The 19,894-nt window shown below is 52.4% G+C and overlaps 1 protein-coding gene across 5 annotated transcripts in view; it reads right to left on the reverse strand.

Moving 5' to 3' along the window:
• The window catches only part of EPHB2 (EPH receptor B2), a 213,161-nt gene that overhangs the window by 61,222 nt on the left and 132,045 nt on the right, over positions 1-19,894 (reverse strand). The window lies entirely within an intron of this gene.

Consider the following 19,894-nt stretch of genomic DNA (forward strand, 5'->3'; position numbering starts at 1 on the left):
ACTACTCAGACTCAGTTTTCTTATTTGTAAAATTAGGATTCTAATCCTGCAGGGTCATTGTGAGTATTCTGCTTAAGCGTAAGGCACATGGCACAAGGTCTTGCACAGTATAGGTGCCCAATGAATAGTAGCTGTTATAGTTGGTATGTGATCAATTTATTAAAATATTAATAAAAGGGGCCTGCAGTACCAGGGCCAGCCTAAGGAGGGCACTGCTTGCACTCGGCCCACATTTGCACTCGGCCCGCATTTGGCTTCTCCCATGGGCTGTGGCCATCATCCCTGATACGGAGTCCACCCCCCTGCAGCTCTGAGTATGAGGTTAGGGCCTATAAGAGGCAGCCACCTTGTGTACACACATATTCAGATCCACCTTCCTCTTCTTGCTGGCCCTGGGGTGAGAATCAGGAGGCTGAGGGTCTAGACGCTGCCCCTCTCCCAGCTTCAGCCTGCTGGGTTCATGAACCCAGTTCTGCTATCATACCTCGAAGGTATTGTGCAATGGGTAAGTGGGTGGACAGGAAAGAGCTTTGCAACAAACATTTCATCTCCTAGGGATGAAATGCAGCTACACCATCCACAGGCCCCCAGGCCCTCACCGGGAGTACATTTCATGCCTGGGTGCTGTGGGTTCTTCAGCAAGTGACTCAGCCTCTCTGAACATTAGTTTCTGTGTATATAAACAATTAACATAAATTTCCCTAGTTCATTTTTTTCCACCTCTAGTCTTCAAGGCTTATCTTCCCAGTCCAAGTATTAGCAAACCACTCTCCCTCAACCCTCCACCAGCTCTGGCCTCAGAGACCCTGCCTTTCTTGGTGCCCAGAACATTGCTTGGGTTCAGAGTGCTCTACTTACCCACCGTAATTATTCTTCTGGGGGTCTCCTGGCCATGCTCTCAACTCCCCCAGGATCAGAGCCATGTCTGACTCACAGCTGCTTGTCCTGTGCCTAGCTTGGAATCTGCACTCAGCAAGTGCTCTATAAATACTTCTTTTGTTGTTGTTATTAAATTTTTTTTGTTTTGTTTTGTAGAGATGGGGGTGTCACTATGTTGCTCAGGTTAGTCTTGAACTCCTGGGCTCAAGCAGTCCTTCTGCCTCGGCCTCCCAGAGTGTTGGGATTACAAGCATAAGCCACCACACCTGGCCCATAAATACTTTTTGGAGTTGCCTGCTTCAGTGGAATGAGCATGGGCTTTGGAGGCCATGCAAGCAGGAGGGCAGTGGACATAGTGGTTAGTGTGCAGGCTGCTGGCAAACCCAGACCCTTCTGTGTGAGCAGTGTGGCCTTGGGGAAGTCACTTAAACTGTTTCCTTATCTGTAAAATGGGACAGTGGTATCTATCTCCTAGGGTTGTTGTCAGTTTATATTGCTTAACTTATGTAAAAACACTTGTAAGATTCCCGGCAGTATTAAGCCATCTGGTTCAAAAGCAATTTGCTGAGTGACCTTTGACAAGCTGTTTGACCTCCCTGAGCTACACTGTCCTCACTGGTAAGAGCATCTACCACACAAAGTGGCCATGAGGATTATTGCACTGGCTCTGGGTCCCCTGAGTCCTCCTGCCCTCCCTCTCGTCTTCCTCTTGGGCACCGACCTTTCCCTGATGGCTGGATGAAGGGGCAGCCTCACCATCTTGGCACTGCCCAGAGCTTCTGGGCAGTCAGGACACGCAGGCTGCAGCCCCAGCTCTGGTCAAGCAGTCGGCCTCTCTGAACGGGTTTCCTCCTCTGCAGAATGGGGGTACGAGGTTCCCAGGAAGGTCTAGAACCATCCTTAGAGATGCCAAAGGGTTTTGGCCCCAAGATCAGGCTCCTCCTGCTCCCTCTCTGGAGACAGCCTACCCGATTCAGCATCCCTCGTCCATCTGTGGGGCATTCCCGGGGGCGCTGCCAGTGGGTAGCTGCCCTCTCTCCCCTCTGTGTGGTGCCAGCCCTTCCATCTGGACTGCCTTCCTGGCTACCCTCTCCCCCTGGTAGTGTCCTGGCTCCCTCTCAGATTCCCGGACCACCCCTGCCCTAAGCTGCCCTTCATTTGCTGTGTTGCCTGGCCAGGTTCGACCCCCACCACCAGGCACTGTATCATTTCTGTACCTATGGCACTGTGCTTCATGAAACTCACTCTTCTCTGTCCTGGGAAGTGGCATCACTCTCTACCTGTCCCCCTGCAGCCAATCAATTACTAGGTCTTCCCTCCTCAGCAGTCTCTGGTCTGGTCTTGGCCGCTCTCCCCGCTGCCAGCATCTAGAAAGCTCTTTCCACCCATGCCTCAGCCTCTCACGCCATCTGGTCTCCTCCCGCCCACCCACTCTCCAAACTAGCTCTCTGGAGTGCAGACCTTTCCAAGTCACTTAAAAATCCACAATGGCACATACATTGGAATACTATTTGGCCAGAAAAAGGAACGAAGCATTGACACATGCTACGGCACAGGCGACCCCTGGACACATCGTGCTCAGTGAAAGAAGCCAGCCATGAAAGCAGGATTCCATTTATATGAAACAGGCCCAGCACAGGCACATCGAAAGAGACAGAAAGTCGATGCGTGTCTGCCAACGGCTGGGCATAGGGGAGCAGGGGGAGGAGCTGCTAATGGGGAACAAGGCTTCTTTTTGGGGTGATGAATATGTTCTAAAATTGATGGTGGTGATGGTTGCACAATTCTTTGAATACACTAAAAACCATTGACTCGTACAATTTATTTTATTTTTTTTGAGATGGAGTCTCACTCTGTCACCTGGGCTGGAGTGCAGTGGCGCAATCTCGGCTCACTGCAGCCTCTGCCTCCTGGGGGTTCAAGCGATTCTCCTGCCTCAGCTTCCCGAGTAGCTGGGACTACAGGCGCGTGCCACCACGCCTGGCTAATTTTGTATTTTTAGTAGAGACAGGGTTTCACCATGTTGGCCAGGCTGGTCACGAACTCCTGACCTCAAGTGATCCACCCACCTCGGCTCCCAAAGTGCTGGGATTACAGGCGTGAGCCACCACACCTGGCCTGATTTGTACAATTTAAATAGGCAAATTGTATGGTATGTGAATTTTATTTCAATGAAGCCACTATTTGAAAATGTCCACACCAGCTCCCCAGCAGACATGGGAAGCCCAAACTCTGCAGGGCCCCTGGGCCCCAGGGGGCTGGTACTTGCCCACCACTCCTACCTCAGTGTCTGGTGCTCTCCCACATTCAACTAAGTACAATGCCCACCCCAGGCCCACCTCACACCCCTGGCTTTTGTCCATCTGCTGTTGTTGCTTAGAATGCCTTCCCTTCGCCATCAGGCAAACTCCTAGACTCTTTTAAGATATCATTTCTTCTAGGAAGTCTTCTCTGAGCCCCCTGGCAGGGTCTATTTTATTTATTTATTAAGATGGAGTCTCGCTCTGTTGACCAGGCTGGAGTGCATCGGCATGATCTTGGCTCATTGCAACCTTTGCCTCCCAGGTTCAAGTGATTCTCCTGCCTCAACCTCCCAAGTAGCTGGGATTACAGGCATGCACCACCACGCCAGGCTAATTTTTTTGTATACAGTACCTATTTTAATTACTTACGAATGTGTCTACCTGGCTGGACTGTAAACCCCCAGTATGATGCTGGGTTCCTAGCAGGTGATGGGTGGATGAATGAGGAGCTGGAAGGGGATCGAGCCCTACTCCCTTAGTTGACATTTGAGGAAACTGAGGCCCAGAGAGGAACAGCCAGACATAACTCTTCAGTAGCATAGGCCAATTCTGATCCCAAGTCTACTGTGTGACTGTGGGGTGCGCTGGGGCCTCAGCTCCCATCAGCTACCTCTGAGAGGTCTGGGTGGCCACTGTCCACAGCGCCCAGGGGGCCACACTGCTCCCAACTTCTGGGTGGGAAGGGAACCTGTCCTGCTGGCATCTGCATGTCATGTGCAGAAGTGGAAAGAAGATAATGAGACTTGAAACACAGGAAGGCAGCTGTACCTCTGACAGGTGTGTGGGCTTGGGAAGGCCTTCTCCCCTCTGAAACTCAGTCTCCTCATCTGGAAAGGGGGCTAATGATGCCTGCATGGAATCATGACAGAGACAGCCACTGAATGGGTCTCTGCTCCACTGTGGCCTCTCTGCCAATCCTCCACAGTCCCTGGAGTGATCTGTTTAAAATGAATCAGACCTGCGGCACCTTGTCTAAAAACTCCCTCATGTGCAATTTATCCCCACTGCACTCAGAATAGATCCACACGCCTAGCCTGGCTACAAGGCCTGTGACGTTGGTCCTGATAGTCTCCTGGCTGCTTCCCCCTCCTCCTCTCACTCACTGTGCTCCCGCTTGTGGTCATCAAACCCGTTCTCACCTCCAGGCCTTTGGCCAAACTGTTCCCTCTGCCTGGAATGCTTTCCCTGCTCTTCCCATGGCTAGCTCTTTTTCTCCTTCAGGGCCCAGCTTAAATGTCACCTCCTCTGAGAGGCCCACCCTGACCACCCTGGCTAAAGCAACTGTCTCTTGCTGTGTTCCGTCTCAATCTCAGTTTCCTTACTGACCCTCATCACAATTCGTAATTATATTAGAAAACGATTTGTCAACTTGTGTGTTGTCTTTTTCCCTGCACTGAAAGTACCTGGAGAAAGGGAGGAGGAGCCGGGGTTGTCTGGCTCTTGTGGTTTCCCCAGGCCCTAGCGGAGCAGCGGGCCCATAATAGGCACTTGATGTATACAGGTTGATGGAATCAATGTGCCTCTTACAGGATGCCATCAGAATCAGAGGAGAAAATACTTAGCTGAGTCCGTGCCTGTCTGGGTACCACCAGAGTCATCTCCATCTTGCCAGCCCATCATCAGGCTCACGGTCCTCTCTGCCTCCCATTTGTTCTCCCCATGGTCTTCCCAGGGACCTGTTGGCCAGGGCGTTGACCAAAGCATCTCAGTTTTCAAACTGCAAGTCCTGTATCCCAGAAACTCCCTGGGACTGACTGGGAGGATTGACCATTCTATTGCAACCTCTCTGGCCCCATCTGTCACCTCTCTCATCTGCTTGCAGCTCCCTGGACATTGGGCCACATATGCTGGTCCCTTTGCCCGAATGCCCTTCTCCCCCATCTCCCTGGCCCCTTGGATTGGTGAATCTGATGTGTGTGCCCACTTCTAGGCGGCCTGCCCTCCATTTTCCTACAGTGCCAGCTCACATCTCCACTGTAGCACACAAGACATGCTCCGTGTGCAGTGGTGTGCTGTTAAACTGGCAGGGGAGGGGAAAAGAAGCCCTGATTGGTTGTGTTTGCCAATTTGTGTGGTATAAATACTCCCACCAGAGCAAATGCCGAGCTATCAACTTGAGATCACTGAACACTGACTTGGGAAAACATGTGCACAGTCGACTCTTGCAAGTCAAGCTCCAGACCACCACTGGACTTACATGGCACATGACTTTGTTCTGCCCACTGGTTGGTGAACCTTGGTTGGGGCAGGGGCTGGGTCTTTCACTTCTGCATCCCCAGTACCTATCCCAGGATTTGGCACATGGTAGGTGTTCAGCCAATTTAGTTTTGCTGAATGAAGGCAGGTCTGTCTCCCTGGTTGGACAGTGAGTGACTCGAGGGGAGGGGCTGTGGATTTGAATGGATTGATATACACAAGATACTTAGAACACACAGTAAGTGCCATGTAAATGGCTATTACTACTCCTCCAGCATGGAATGACAAAAATAATTCCCATTTATTATGTACTTTCCAGGTGGCAGGCCCAGTGCTGTGTCTTACATGGATTCTCTAACTTATTCCATAAACTGCCCACCCAACTAGGTACCATTATCATTCCCATTTTACAGATAAGGAAACTGAGGCTCAGGGAGAATGAAGTGACTGCCCTAAGGTCACATAACAAGTCAATGGCAAAGCTGGGGTTGACCTTAGATCTTCGTGATCCAGAACAGCTTGTGTCTAAATGCTACTGGTCCCAGAAATTAGTGAGTGGTGAGTGTCACAGCTGGACACCATCTTGTCAGGCCTGCCAAGGGGACGGGATTTGCTGGAGCCTCTCAGAACGGCAGAAGTAGCGCCTGGACCTCAAACCCAGGACTCAGGGCTCAAAGCAGCCAGCCAGCACCGCCTTCTGCAATCACCCAGAGCCCTTGGCCAGGCAACCCAGGGCAGGATGGCAGCGGGCCGGGGAAAGGAGGGAGGGTTACAGGGAAACAGATTTTCTCCCCGCCTGCCCCCTGGGCTCTGGGGATAGGTGATAATTGACCGAGTGAGCCCTGAGTCAGGCTGAGGCAGGACTCCATCTGGGCCTGGCACGGTGGGGCTGTTAATTGGCATCGGGTGATCCTCAAAGCCTCAATGGCTGGCCTGCTGCCTCTGCTCCCCCCTCTCCTCCCAGGGACTCCGGCTTAATCCCAAAGACAACTGATGCCACCTCGGAGTCAATCGCTGGGTCAGGCCCAGTGTGTCAGGCTGCCAAGGCTTGGAAGGAGCATCTCTGTCTTCCTTGGGGTCCTGTAGACCAGAGGGCGCCATCTGTGGTTCTGGGTAGAGGTGGCATCTGAAAAGGTCTGCACCCTGCGGTCAAGTTCCTATTCCCCAGACCTGAGCAGGAGGTCTGATGAAACTGAACCTGGGCATGGACTGTGGAGCTATGGCCAGGGCTTAATCCCACTTCTACCTCTCATTAACTCTGTGACCACAAACAAGTTACCTAACCTCTCTGTGCCTAAGTTTCTTGTCTGTACAATGGGAATAATAATACTGATTATATTTGCTGGGCAGATTAAACAAGTTAATGAAAGTAAAGCACCCTAGCAGTGTCTGCCTGGCTCATGTTAAGTGCTATGTAAGTATTGGCTATTATTATATTCATTCATTCTTGGCCTCCATTTGCTATGTGCTAAGCACTGGAGATAATAGAGATAAAGAAGACATAGTCCCTGTCCTCAGAAGTTCAGGTCCAGTTGGGGAGATAGTGAGTTGTAAATTTATTCTACAGGCATTTACTGAGTCCCCTAGTAGGTGCCAGGTACTGGGACTTTGAGACAAAAGGCCTCGGCCCTGGAACATAAGAGACCATGACTAAGCAGGGGGCTGAGATGCCTTCCTTGAACCAGGCTTACCTGCTGGCTGCTGTGGGCAGAGGGGCCAGGGAGCGGGTTCTGGGGTCAGCGGTGGCAGGTTTGAAGTGCAGCCAGCTCGCTTTCCCACCTTGGAATCTCTAGGAAGTCAGTTCTGGGTTTCAGCTGGGGAGAGGAGTTTGAATGGATGGAGAAAAGAGTCTTGGCCCCAGGGTAGGGGGGCTGGCGGCCCCAGCAAACTGCCGTTTGCTCCGTGAGCCTAGGCTACTTCCTGCCCACTCTGGGCCTCAGCTCTACTAGATTTGAATGGATTGATATACACAATTCAATCCAATCATTCAATCCACAATCCAAGGAAGGTGCTGCCTGGCACCCCCTCTAGGGCTTCTTCCAGCTTGGGACTCCAGCTGTGGGTGGCTCAGACACCCAGTGCTGGGCCTTACATTCTCTTTGAACTGCGGAAAGACTGATTTGCATATTTTCAGGGGTTTGTGCTGTGTGCAGGGCAGGGCTGGGCTTGCTGGGTTGAGTGGGTGGGGTTTTGGGGTCTGCCTCATGCAAAGTGGCTTTTACATTTTGCACGCTTCCTGCTTTGGCTGCAAGGTTAAGCCAGCAGAGTCAGTCCCTCTGGGCTGGGCTGGGCTGGGCATGATGCCTGATCCTCCTCCGTACTGTGGGCAAAGCTGCACTGAAAGCAGGCAGCTACCTCCTGAGATGGAGAGGAGGTGCTTCTAAGCACTGTGTGCCTAGGATGTGCCCAGTGCTGGGCCAGAAGCCTCCCTGGTCCATGCCCTCCTTGGACCACCCTGTGCAATGGGAGGTGTTATTCCCATTTTAGAGATGAGGAAACTGAGGCTAACAGAAAGGAAGCGCCCTGTCCAAATCACATAGAGACTTAGGCTCAGAGCTTGTGCCTCCACAGTCCAGGTTCTTAATTTTTTTTCTTTCTTTTGAGACAGGGTCTCACTCTATCACCCAGGCTGCAGTGTAGTGGCACAATCACAGCTCACTGCAGCCTCAACTTCCTGGGCTCATCTGATCCTCTCACTTCGCCTTCCGAGTAGCTGGAGCTACAGGTGCACACCACCATGCCTGGCTAATTTTTGTTATATTTTGTAGAGATGGGGTTTCATCATGTCATTCAGGCTGGTCTTAAACTCTTGGGCTCAAGTGATCCTCCTACCCTGACCTCCCTAAGTGCTGGGATTACAGGTGTGAGGCACTGTGCCCAGCCTTAGTCCATGTTCTTTCTAAAACCCCCGTCCTCAAGGTCCCTGGAGCTCCTTCCCACTTGATGAAGGGTTTCCCTTCTTGCCTGTTTACTCCTTCCTTTCCTCCCTCTTCCCCCTTCCTAGACAAGACAGCTTAAGTCCAGCGAGTGCCTCAGGGCCATGCCCTTGATGGGGTGGCTCCCACGAGGACCACCCAGGGGCTGTCAGTCATCCTGCCCCAATGCCCAGGTTCCCCCTGTCTGCCCCTGCTGGGACCTGGCTTCTGGAACCCAGCTAGCAGCTGACAGGACAAGGTTGAGGCAAGGAGCTGTACGAACATGCCTCCCCTTTGCCTGAGGGGGCACCCGGGCCTTGCCAGCCAGGCCGCCACCCCTGCCTTCTGTCGAGTCACTCCTCTGCTCAAGACCCTTTGGTGGCTCCCTCATGCCCAGGGATAGTCCAGCTTGCTTTGGCCTCCCCTTCCACAGTCCACCTGGCCAGCTTCAGCTCCCTCATGCTCCCAATCACACCTTGGGCTCCAGCCACTGCAGGCACTGCCAGTTCCCAGAACAAGCTGTGCTTGGTCTCGCCTTTGGGCCTTTGCTCAGGCAGCTCTCTCTGCCTCACATGCTATCCCAGCTCCCACCCAGCTCCTTCTTGTCCTTCTTCCAATCTCACTCCAGCCCGAATCAGCTGTTGGTCATTTTCTAAGATGTCCCCTGCCAGGGCTGGGTCTGGGGGCGCTCTCCTGTGCTCCAGGAGTGCCTGGCACTGCACCTCTGCCACTGCATGAGTATACAGGATGGTGACTGACTGCCTCTCCTACCAGGCTTCGAGCACAGTGATAGTGATGGTGAGAAACCCCAAGGTCTGGCACCAGCCCCAGTGTCTGCCTGAGAGGTGATCGATAAAGGCTTCAGGAATTGTTTGTTGCCCAGGCTGGAGTGCAGTGGCACGATCTTGGCTCACTGCAAGCTCCACCTCCCAAGTTCAGGCCATTCTCCTGGCTCAGCCTCCTGAGTAGCTGGGACTACAGGCGCCTGCCACCATGCCTGGCTAATTTTTTTTGTATTTTTAGTAGAGACGGGGTTTCACCATGTTAGCCAAGATGGTTTCAATCTCCTGACCTCATGATCCACCTGCCTCGGCCTCCCAAAGTGCTGGGATAACATGCGTGAGCCACCAGGCCCAGTCGAAAGGTGGAATCTTGTGTTTAAGCTCATTCAACTTGTGTGTGGACTGGAGATTTTGCTCGAGGCCTCTGGAGTCCTCTGAGCTCCTCCTGGAGCCCCTGGTGACAGGCTCTCAAGGCCTCCTACCTTTGTCCTTGGCATTCAATTAACATCTGTCTCTCCACCTCCATCTCCCCTCCTCCTGCCAGCTGTGAGCTCCATGAGGGCAGCCACTGCACCTGCCCTGCTGACTGCCTGGCACAGAGCTGGCACAGAGCAGACGCTCCGTAACAGCTCTCTGAGTGACAGGCTGCAAGGCCTGTAGGTCCCCTGGTCCCAAGGCCGGAGCAACCAGGACTTTCATGACTGCTGTGTGTTCCCCAGTTGTAGGGGGAGCTCACAGTCTCCCAGGGGAGCCAGGCACTGAACCCCACAGTCTGTAAAGGCTGGTGAGCCGGTGAGGGTGTTTCATGGCCTGGTCTTCCTGGCCTCTGGACCCCCGCGTTGCCCCCAGCCCCAGGTCTGGCCTGCCTCCCTTCAGATATCCCAGCTCCCCCACAGTGGGGGCTGAGAGCTCCCGCCCTCCCAGCAGGCAGCCCCATTCCTCCAATTTCCTCCCAATTAATCAAGCTCTGAACTTTTTAATTATCTGCCTGCAGGGTGACTCCCTACTCTGGTGAAGCAATTAAGGAAGGACATTTCCAAGTGTTGTGTGGCTGCCAGCAGGCAGCGTTGACCAAGCCCTGATGGAGGAGCTGGTGACAGGAGGGGTGGGCAGGAACCCCCTCCCCAAAATAGGCTGCTGAGAGGTTGTCCTGGGGTCCGAGCTGGAACCTTTCTGGGAATCTGGGGCCACACTGTACAGGGTAACCCCCTCCCATTCATTCAATGGCTCTTTCTCTGCAGCTAGAATCTGACTTCAAAAATCCTAGCTACCACGTGCTAGGCACTGGGTAGGTGCTTAACAATGTTGCTGCACCTTGACCTTGACTCTGGGAGTAAGAATATGATGATCTCTGTTTTACAGATGAGGACACAGAGGCTCAAAAACATGAACAACTTCAGATATGTAGCTGGAATCTGAGGCCAGCTCTGACTCCATGGCTTCCTCATTCTATTGTCTTCTGAAAATCAGTGTGTGGTCTGTCAAAGTGCTCAGGGCACTGAGAAAGGGGAGTGGGTCAACCTCTGGAGGAGATGCCCCCAAGCTGGAGACCTGCTGAAGAACACAGGCCGTCTGTGTGCAGGGCTGCTGCTGGGAGAGGGTATTGTAGGGAGAGGGAGTGTGCAAAGGCACAGAGGCGTGAAACGGCATGGTGTGTGTGCGGAGAGCTACAAATAGCTCAGGGTTGCTGGCACGTGAGGTTCAAGGCCAGGAGAGGAAGGAGGTGAGGATGGAGAGTAAGGCAGGGTCTCAGGCCTTGGAAGTCAGCAGAACGTGCACGATCTTCTGGGCTAAGTTCCTTATTTTATGACTACAAAATACATGACCCAGACAGGGACAGGGACAGGGACAGGGACTTGTCTAGGGTCACACAGCAAGTGAATGGCCGGCAGAGCTGGGGTTGCAGCCCAGCTGTGCTGATGCCCACATTGGAGGGAAGGGAGGGGGGCAGTGGAGTGGAAGCATCATCACATCAGGCAGAAGCCTAACTGGCTGCCTGGCTTTCTCCCTTGCTCTCCTATGTCCTTGCTCTCCTCCAGCTGCATTCAGCCTTCCACAGCAGCCAGGATTCTGCAGAACAGCTATCAGATCATGTTGCCCAAAGGCTTCCAACCGTTTCCCTCTCACTTGGAGTAAAGACCAATAGCCTGGGCACGGTGGCTCACACCTATAATCCTAGCACTTTGGGAGGCCAAGGGGGAGGATTGCTTGAGCTGAGGAGTTTGAGACCAGTCTGAGCAACATAGTGAGACCATGACTCTACAAAAACATTTTTAAAAATGAGCCGGGCGTGGTGGTGCGACCCTGTGGTCCCAGTTACTTGGGAGGCTGAGGTGGGAGGATCTCTTGAGCCTGGGAGGTCGAGGTTGCAGTGAGCTGAGAGCCCACCACTGCACTCCAACCTGGGCAACAGAGAAAGACCCTATGTCTAAACAAAGCCGAATTTCCAAAAGGAAACAAAACCCCCCAAAACAAGAGCCTACAAAGCTTCCTCTTCCTCTCTGAACTCCCCTCCACCCGCCTGGCCTCTTGCCCACTCCACCTGTGCCACACTGACCTCCTGGCTGCCCGCAGAACACCAGGCTTCTGCTAGCCTCAGGGCCTGTGCTCCTGCCTGGTTCAAGTCCTGGTTTGGTCACTTCTTCCCTGAGCCCCTCTCTGGGCCTCACCTCCTCATCTATATTTGGGGTTCATGCCACATCCCTCCCCCTCCTGAGAAAATGGGGACCGATGGAGTATCCCCTTCCTCCCAGCTGGAGACTATCACTGCCACAGGGCTCATAAGGCTGCAGCCTCCCAGCCTGTAATCCCTGGGACTCACAGATGCAGGAATGGCAAGTGTTAAACAATAATCACGATGTGCCCGAGGGGAAGCCGGATGTGTTTGCAAAGCTTGACACATCTGGCAGGGCCAGGCCCAGGCCCCTCCCGCACATCTGGCTGCTGTATTGACAGGTGGTGTAGTGGGCCACTGAGGTAAGGCTTGGTAGGCCCAGTCCTGGTACCGTGAGGGTGAGATGGACCTGGCGAAGCTGGGGAGCATCTCCCAAGCCGCCCTACATGCGGGGCCCCTGTTCAGGCCATCCGCTGTACCTTGCTGGCTGTGTTCTGAGAGAAGAACTTAGGACCCAGAACCCTGCCCTCAGATTCCTAAATCCCTGCATCATTCTGTCGGTGTCTGGTACTGGCCACCCCTGCTGGGATTTGGGGAGCCTGGGAAAGCCCCCTCCCCCTCCAGAAGAGGGGGGTGCTTTTTCAGGGTCACCTCACGTAGCACTTCCCCTTCTGCGGGATCCAGAAATGTGGTCATCAGCTGCACCTGGGGGAGCTGCTCTGGGCTGAGACTGGCCTCCTCCCTCCTCCCACCTGCCCCAAGAAAGCCATGGTCATTAATAAAGGACACAATTAGCTGTCAGCAGAGAACATGTCTGGAATTTTTTACCTGCTTGGTGAGCCCGGTTAAGGCAACAAACCCCCGAAGCCCCCAGGGACACAGCTGCCACACACCTTTCAGGGCCCCTTTACCCGGACCCAGGGCAGCAGGGCACCTGTGAACTTTTTCAGCGTGGGTTCTGCAGGCCTGGGCCTGCGCAGGGCAGTTTTTTTCCAGGCCAGTGGAGAAAGTGACAGAGCAAGAGAGATTCCTCGCAGAAGTTGTTTTTTTTTTTCAATCCAAGAGGCGATACCATTCAATACAATTCTCTTCCGCTTCCTGGGCCGACTTAAGAGTCTTTTAGGGCTCAAAGGACTTTAGAGAAAAAGTTAGTCTCTTTATCATTTCATTTTACAGCTAAGGAAACTGAGGCCTTGCTCAGGGCCGAGAGGACTAAGCATGCTTCTGTCTTTGGTTCTATAGATCCCCTGGTCCCCTGGTCCCCTGGATCTCACAGTTAGAATTTGTTGCCAAAGTCCGAGAGAACATTCTGAAATCTGCAATGGTTGTTCCACATACGCTGCTGGGTTCTGGTTATGTGCTGGGGCTGGGGAACAGCGGGGACTGAGGAGACACAGTTCCTGACCTCATGGAGCTGACAGTCTAGTGGGTGAGAGAAGGAGGGAAAGAAGCAATAGACAGACGGAAATGACGTGCACACCTCGTGATGGGCCACGAAGGAGACAGACAAGAGCTGAGATCAGACCTCAGAGGGATCGCTTCAAGGACCATGGGCAGAAAAGGCCTTTCTGCAAAGGTGACCTGGAAGAGGCGACAGCTGAGGAGAAGAGTATTCAGCTCAGCAGGAACGATATTTGCAAAGGTGGGAAAATCTCAGCGCCGCAGATCCTCATCTGTGCAGCAGCATTGGGAGCGGGGTATTCACAGAGACTTAATACCCATTTGCTCTTAGCCCCAGCTGCCCATGATCCCAGACAGAAAGAGGTACTAAGCCCTGGGAGGGACTTCCTGCCTGGGCAGCTTTGTCCTAACAGTGCCATGATATTGGAGACTTGTCACCCCCATTGTACAGATGAGAAACGGAGGCTCCAGGCAATGAAGTACCATCCCCAGCGCACATGGACACCAAGCTCAGAAGACTGGGCCTCCACCACCTGCGTCTCTCTCCCTGCCTTGTCTAGGTGCCTTTCAGGATCACTGCATGCCCCGGAAACCCGGAAGGTTGGTCTGCTTGAGCCCCGCTGGCCTGTCACTTGAATGCTGATGAAAATCCCACTCAAGAGGTCCCAGCGTTTGGCGCCTCTGGGAGAAGGGATTAGGAAATACAAACAACAAGGATCTTGATTGGGAGGCCTGGAATCGCTCTCCCTCCTAGGGGTACAGAACCCGTCGCCTTCCTCCTGTTGGCTTCTGGGGAGCAGGAGAAGGCCTCAGCTAACCCAAGCCATAAATCAAATGCACAAGATGTGGCTTGGCAGCCATCCCAGTGAAAAAGATCTGGGGGTTTGAGTTGACCACAAGCCAAAAGCTGCTGAAAAAGCCAATGTGATGTAGACTGTAAGAGTAGAAGTAGAGTGACAGCCAGCATCCTCCTGGTAGCTCAGGCAGGGCTAGTTTTGGGCTCCACATTTTAAGGAGCTCCACTGAGTGATAGTGGACAGGCTATCTCAGGCCTCTAGCTCATTTTCCGCTCTCTCTTAGTGGTGCTGGAGTGGATCGGGGTTGAGGTCCCAGGTATGAATTCTCTCCGCAGCAGTCGCGGGCACACAGCAGAGTTCTGGAGCCCTACTTGTGCGGGAACATTCCCTAGTCTGGATCCCTGAGAAGTATGAGTTCTCTTCTTAATCTCACTTGGTTCCTACCTCCAAATCTAAGCCCTCCTGGACACTGGGGATTTGAGATCGTGTGTGTGGTTCCATGAGGCCCTGCCCTTGATTTGAGGATAGATTTACTCCATAAAAAACTCAACAAGCTGTTTCTCAATGATCACTTTGTACCCAGCTCTGTGTCAGACACTGGGCACAGAGTTGAGTAAGACACAGTCCCTGGCCTTGAGACTCACTGTCCAGCAGGGGAGAGAGAGTATGATTGGCTAGGGGTACCAAGGAAGGCTCTCTAGAGGAGAAGCCATTTGAATAGGGTATTAAAGGATGAGTAGGAGTCTGTCAGGGTCAGAAGAGATCAAGGACATTTCAGACAGGCAGAACAGCGTGTGCTGGAGGCATGGAGGGACTGGAGCACAGGGTGTATGGGGCAGGGTTCAGACACGAGGTGAGACAGTTGATCTGGGATTATGTCACAAAGGGTTTTGTGTGCTTGGCGATGGAGTTTGGAGTTTTATTTCCCAAGAGCAGGGAAGCCAGGGGCGATCCTATTCCAGTGCCCAAATGGCCACATAGCCCTGGTGCCCTCAGCCCTTTCCTCCAGTAGCCTGTCTGGGCCCTGGCCCCCTGACACGCCAGCCCACCTGCTCTGGCCCTGGATGGCCCTCTCCCTGGTTTCAAAGCTTTCCTGTTTCCTTTTTGTTTCCTCCAGTTCTCTCCCTCCCATAGGTCTTGAGCCTTTCTCCCCTGTTGTGCCCAGTCCCACCTCTTTATCATTAAAAATGAACTGAGCACCTAGTAACAGCAGTAGCCACCATTTATTGAGCACTTGCTCTGTTCCAGGCTTCATATAAGTTATCAGGGGGCTGTGCTTTCCAGTGGTTAGGGGCACAGGCTCTGCAGCAGGGTCCTTCTGGCCTTGAACTCTGACTCTGCCACTGACCTTGGGCGAGCTCCTCAAACTCTCTTTGCATCTCAGTTTCCTCATCTGGAAAATCGATTCATGCATAGGACTTACCCCGCGGTGAAGACTTGGAGTTAATAAGCATAGAGTGTGTGCTTGCATCATCAATTCCTACAGCAACCCCATGAGTACTATTGATATTCCCACATCTAGAGGAGGTGATGGAGGTTCTGTGGGGCTGAGGAACCCACCCCCAGCTAGTGTTGGAACTGGGAGGGGAGTGTGGGAGCATTACCTCTGAGGCCAAAGGCAGGGTCTTAACTACTCTATCACATGGCCTCACCTCCTCAAGGCTGGGGCCTGGGCTGGGCTTAGGGATCCGCAGTTCAAGGGGCTCCCAGCCTGGTGGGGAAGATGCCCAGGTCAGTAAGCAATTTCCAAACAATGTCTGCGGAAGCGAGTGGGGAGGAGGCGCTGGGCCTGGGAGCCCAGAGGAGGGGTCTTTACCACTGTGGCTCCCTGGAGGTGCAAACACTTGAGCTGTGTTGAAAGACTAAGAATGACAAGACAAAAGCAAAAACAGAGAAGCATGCGAGGCCGAGGGAGCAGCCTGGGCGGAGGGGTGGAGATGGGAAACTGCATGGCAAGGCTGAGGACCTGCTGCTCGTTTGTGGCAGCTGGAACCCAGAGTCTGTGAGTGCAGAGATGCAGGACAGGAGGCTGGGCAGGCCTACCCAGCAACAGGTGTGTGCCGACCCGTCTGTGCCCCGTGCCTGCAGATCGGGCAGTTCTGTCTTTGGCAGGGCGGTCTGTGAGCCTCTGGAGAAATCAGGAAGAAGTCTGCCCAGTCCCTGACCTGGGACTTTCTTTTTTTTTTTGAGACAGAGAAGTCGCCCAGGCTGGAGTGCAGTGGCATGATCTTGGCTCACTGCAACCTCCACCTCCTGGGTTCAAGTGATTCTCCTGCCTCACTCTCCTAAGTACCTGGGATTACAGGCACATGTCACCACGCCCAGCTATTTTGTATTTTTAGTAGAGATGGGGTTTCACCATGTTGGCCAGGCTGGTCTCGAACTCCTGACCCAAGAGATCTGCCTGCCTCGGCCTCCCAAAGTGCTAGGATTACAGGCGTGAGCCACCGCACCTGGCCACGCCCTGGGACATTCTTGAATCATTAAGTACTTTGCAGCAGAGCAGGTACCAGGGCAATCTAGGCTAATCTGCAGGGATCCTTAGGGTCTAACTGATCCCAAACGTTCCCAGGGCCAAATGGCTTCTTAACAAGTTACTTTAAAATACTCCCATCCCCAAAACTTACCAAGATCCCACAGCTTCTCAGTTTTAAAGGGTCAAAAGTTGAAAATTATAAGCCAACAGCAAGATTTGCAGCACAAGTGATCTCTGGCCAACAGCCGGGAGACTTCATGACAAATTGCCTAGACATGGCCATTTAGAGCAATCACCTTTAAATGGTGCTTCAGACTTCCCCTAAATGTCTCCTTTATTTGAACAATGTGTTTACAGGGCCTGGGGCTGCCGTGCTGTCTGTGTATGTGTGTGTGTGGGTGTGTGTGTGTGTAAAGAGAGAGAGAATCAAAGCAGAGGAAAATGACAAACCTCGAATGGTACAGACCATTCTCATCTCAGCCCTTATAGAAATGAGGAGGCTTGGCTGTTTCTAAAAATGGCTCTGAAAGTTCATAAACTTGACAAGCACTTAGCTCTAGCACCCACAGAGAAGGACTAATCCTTGAGAAAACTGGAGATGAGGAGTCGGGAGGCAACTTTCGGTGAAGGGCAGCCTGCAAAGATAGCCCACCCTGTCACCAAGTGAGGGCTTGAGACCACAATTTCCTAGCTTATTTTCTCTGACCTCATGGCAACCCTGCTTAGAAGGGTCTCTTCAGTCACAAAAGAGGCCAGAACTAATGTTTTAACATTTATCTTCTATTAAATGACGGTTCACACTTAGTGCTTACTGTGGAGCAGAAGCTGTTTTAAGTGCGTTATATGGATTAATCATGTAATCTCAAATTATACTATAATTATCCCCACTTACAAGGGATACAGGCAGAGAGAGGTAAGTCGCTTGTCCAATGTCACGGATGCACTGAGTGGTAGAGGAGGGATTTAAATTGAGCTGGACACCACGTGCTTTCAGCCACTGTTCGCTCACCACTCAGGGAGTGGGACTCCACACTGGATGGAGCCTAACTCAGCATCGTCACCTCCCCTGTTCTCATCACAACATCCTGATGAACTCCTGGTCCTGTTTTATGGCCGAGGAAACTGAGGCTCTGAGCATTCAAGCAGCCTGGCCAGCAACACACAAATCTGGGTGTGGGCAGGACCAGGGTCTACCCCTGCTGCCGGGTTCCAGGGCCCAAGTACCTTGCAGGGTACTGAGCTGCCAAAGGCCTTCAGCTGCAGGCAGGACCTAGTGCCCTCTTGATCTGACCAAGGACCCCAAAGGACTGGGATCAGTCAAGGTCCCAAGGATGCTGGCCCTGGGCTATAGGCTTCCTTCTTGGGGGCTTCCTGGAGGCTTGGTGCCTGGCCCAGCTTCATCTCCTCAGAGAAACAGTGCCGTGCTGTGGTTAGCAGTGTGTGCTCTGGAGCCAGCATCACCACTTCCCAGCTGAGTGACCTTGGGTAAATCATATAACTTTTCTGTGCCTCAGTTTTTCCACCTGCAAAATGGAGATAATAACACTCTCCCTCCTAAGGTTGTCGAGAAGACGGCTAATACTCGTGAAGCACTTAGACCCTGCTGTCAAACTGGACAGCCTCCTGCCTAACCCTAAGGCCCCTCTCGCTATAGACAGCTGCCTGGCTGGGCCAGCCTCTCAGCTGCCTGGGTCTCCTGCCAGCCCCTGCCTCTGCAGAGACAGCAGCACTCTGGGTTCCAATCCCAGCCCTGCTCCTCCTAGCTGAGGCTTTGGGCACATAAGCATATACCTCTCTGAGTCTCTGTCCTCTTACGTGTTAAACAAGGGCAATAAGCCTGTTTTAATAACAGTGTGGCAATGTACATTAGCCCAGTCATTGTGGAAAGCAGTGTGGCGATTTCTCAAAGAGCTTAAAACAGAAGTACCATTTGACCCAACAATCCAACAATCCCAATATTAGGTAGATGCTCAAAGGAATAGAAATTGTTCTGCCATAAAGACACATGCACATGTATGTTCACTGCAGCACTAGTCACAATAGTAAACCCATGGGATCAACCTAAATGCCCATGAACAGTAGAATGAATAAAGAAAAGGTGGTACGTATACACCATGGAATACGACACAACCATCACAAAGCCTTTGCAGCAGCATGGATGGAGCTGGAGGCCATTATCCTAAGTGAACTAACGTAGGAACACTAAACCAAATACCATGTGTTCTCACTTATAAGTGGAAGCTAAACACTGAACACACATGGACACAAAGAAGAGAACAAGAGGCCGAGTACGGTGACTCACGCCTGTAATCTCAGCACTTTGGGAAGCTGAGGCAGGCAGATCACTTGAGGTCAGGAGTTCGAGACCAGCCTGTCCAACATGGCAAAACCCTGTTTCTACTAAAAACACAAAAATTAGTCAGGCATAATGGCAGGTGCCTGTAATCCCAGCTACTCAGGAGGCTGAGGCAGGAGAATTGCTTGAATCCACGAGGCAGAGATTTTTCAGTGAGCTGAGACCGCACCACTGCACTCCGGCCTGGGCAACTGAGCAAGACTAAAAAGAAAAAAAAAAAAAAGAAGGAGGGAACAAGAGACACTGGGGCCTACTTGAGGGTGGAGGATGGGAGGAGGGAGAGGATCAAAAAACTACCTATTGGGTACTACGCTTATCACTGGGGTGACAAAATAATCTGTACATCAAATCCCTATGACATGCACTTTATCTATATAACAAACCTTCATGTTACCCCTGAACCTAAAAGTTAGGAAAAAAACAAAAACAAAAAACACACACAGTGGCAAGAGCAAGGACTCAGAATTAGACAGACCTGGGTCTCTGCTTCTTGCTCTCTGCATGGTCTTGGAAAAGTTGCTGGAACCCCCAGAGCCTCAGTTTCCTCAGGTGTAAAATGGGGACACTCCCTTGCAGGGCTTTATACTGTGAGGACAAAATGAGGTTACAGATGGACGGTGCCATGTACTCGCAGGGGCTCGGTAAGTGACCACTAGTATTACCTATTTCTCCTTGTAGGGATCCTTCATTCAACAGATACGATGCCCAACCATGTGTTCTAATTGCTCAGATACAGCCACAAGCAAAAGAGCTAGGTTCCTACTTGAGAGTTTATAATCAAATGGGGAAGACGGCAAATAAACAGGTATTAGATAAACACAGGGGGACGTGCTAGAGGGTGCTGGGGGGCTGTTTGGCTCGTGGTCAGAGGAGGCTTCTCTGAGGATGTGGCATCTGAGCTGAGACCTGAAGGACAAGAAGGTGCCAGTTAGGAGGAGTTAGGGGGAGAGCGCAGGGAAGGGTATTCCAGACAAAGGGAACAGAATGTGCAAAGCCTCTTCCCCAGAGGGAATAAATAAGCCTGGGGCTCAGTTTCAGGCCATACAGAGGTCTGGCCGCTGAAGCAGGTGAATAAGGGGGAACTCAGTGGGAGACGGGGCAGAGCAGGAGGAGAAGCCAAAACCACACGCCCCATGGCCACAGAAAGGAGGCTGAGGGTGGCTCTAGGTGTGATG

Source organism: Chlorocebus sabaeus, chromosome 20 (assembly GCF_047675955.1).
Source record: "Chlorocebus sabaeus isolate Y175 chromosome 20, mChlSab1.0.hap1, whole genome shotgun sequence".
Classification (NCBI taxonomy): domain Eukaryota; kingdom Metazoa; phylum Chordata; class Mammalia; order Primates; family Cercopithecidae; genus Chlorocebus; species Chlorocebus sabaeus.